Source organism: Austrofundulus limnaeus, unplaced genomic scaffold (assembly GCF_001266775.1).
Source record: "Austrofundulus limnaeus strain Quisiro unplaced genomic scaffold, Austrofundulus_limnaeus-1.0 Scaffold319, whole genome shotgun sequence".
Classification (NCBI taxonomy): Eukaryota; Metazoa; Chordata; class Actinopteri; order Cyprinodontiformes; family Rivulidae; genus Austrofundulus; species Austrofundulus limnaeus.
In genome coordinates this window covers 53,652-54,914 of record NW_013952721.1, presented here as the reverse complement: position 1 = coordinate 54,914, position 1,263 = coordinate 53,652, and the positions used below count along the sequence as shown (strand labels likewise).

At 38.9% G+C, this 1,263-nt stretch overlaps 1 long non-coding RNA gene across 1 annotated transcript in view; it reads left to right on the top strand.

Moving 5' to 3' along the window:
* The first annotated feature begins 388 nt into the window (after positions 1-388).
* The window catches only part of LOC106527340 (uncharacterized), a 2,581-nt gene continuing 1,706 nt past the window's right edge, over positions 389-1,263 (top strand). Inside the window, exon 1 of the long non-coding RNA XR_001311377.1 lies at positions 389-1,251. This is a non-coding gene — a long non-coding RNA (uncharacterized LOC106527340). The remainder of the gene's footprint in view (positions 1,252-1,263) is intronic.

The window sequence follows — 1,263 nt, the reverse complement described above, 5'->3', positions numbered from 1 at the left end:
AAAAGTTATTGCTATTGATTACTGGCTGAAGGTCTAATTAAAATCTGTCCAATCGTTCATGAGACATTTAGCCAGCACACAAACAGTGTTGACTCGTTAGTGCAAACATAAGTTAAAACATMGCCCAATGTGTAGCACTTGGTGTATGTGTTGTGAATGCTGCCGCACCAAATTTTAGCCAAATATCTGTAAAAATAAATGAACTATATTTATGTTTGTGCTCTCTGTTTACTACATGATGTATTGATTTTCAAAGTTTATCAGTTGCAGATGTCCATCCAATAATGTGAGTTTCGTKAAAATCCATTCTGTGGTTCATGAGATATTTTGCTAACAAACTCACAGGGAAAACCATCAAAGGAACAAAAAAACTGTAAAAAAATACACAAACCAGCACAGTAAGTCTCATCTTTAATAAAAATCCAGACTTAGCAGTGCTATAGCACAAAATAGCAGTAAGAGTCAACATGAAGGAGAGAGGAGAGGAGAGGAGCACACACAGGAACAGACTGAAGGCTGCTCCTTCAGGAAGCTTCTCACTGTGACCACATGGTTCGGATTTGTCTCGTCCAGTTGCAGCAAAGAACTAAAACCAGGTTCAGACTTGCAGCGACCGTCTGTTCATGTCAYGAGAAGAAACCCTGATAGAAGTCACAAAGAAGGAAGCAGCAGCAAACAACCGGAACATATTTTAGAAGCTTTGCTTCACGGTTTCCTCCCCAGCCCTCCAAGAGAGTCTAACTCATCACTCTTCATCTTTGAACAAATCAAAAACACACATAACTCATCAGAAACACGTCATGAACTTATTAGACAGCACGAGAACATGAAAAAAACAACAACATTAAAACATTACACATCAGCTCATCCAGAAGAGGTGACTCACCTAATACACAATAAATAAGAAATGTTTCCTGACTAAAACGTTTTCTTCTTTTGTTATTTTCTCTAATATTCTTTTCAGCAAGCAGATATACATCAAATACATTTAACACAAATCTTAACAAAAAGACTTTTCAAAATGACAAAATGACCTGGTTGCATGCGCAAAACCATGTAAACATTTTCTGCTGAAATGGACTAACTAATGCTTTTATTTTAAAAAATCTAGCTCTTCTCTGGTTTACAAGGTCCTCACACACACACACACACACACACACACACACACACGGGTTAGGGTTGAACTTGCCGCCGGTTGCCGTTTACGCAGCGCAGGAGCGACACATGAGATAATGCCACAGTGACAGGAAGGTTGTCAGGGCC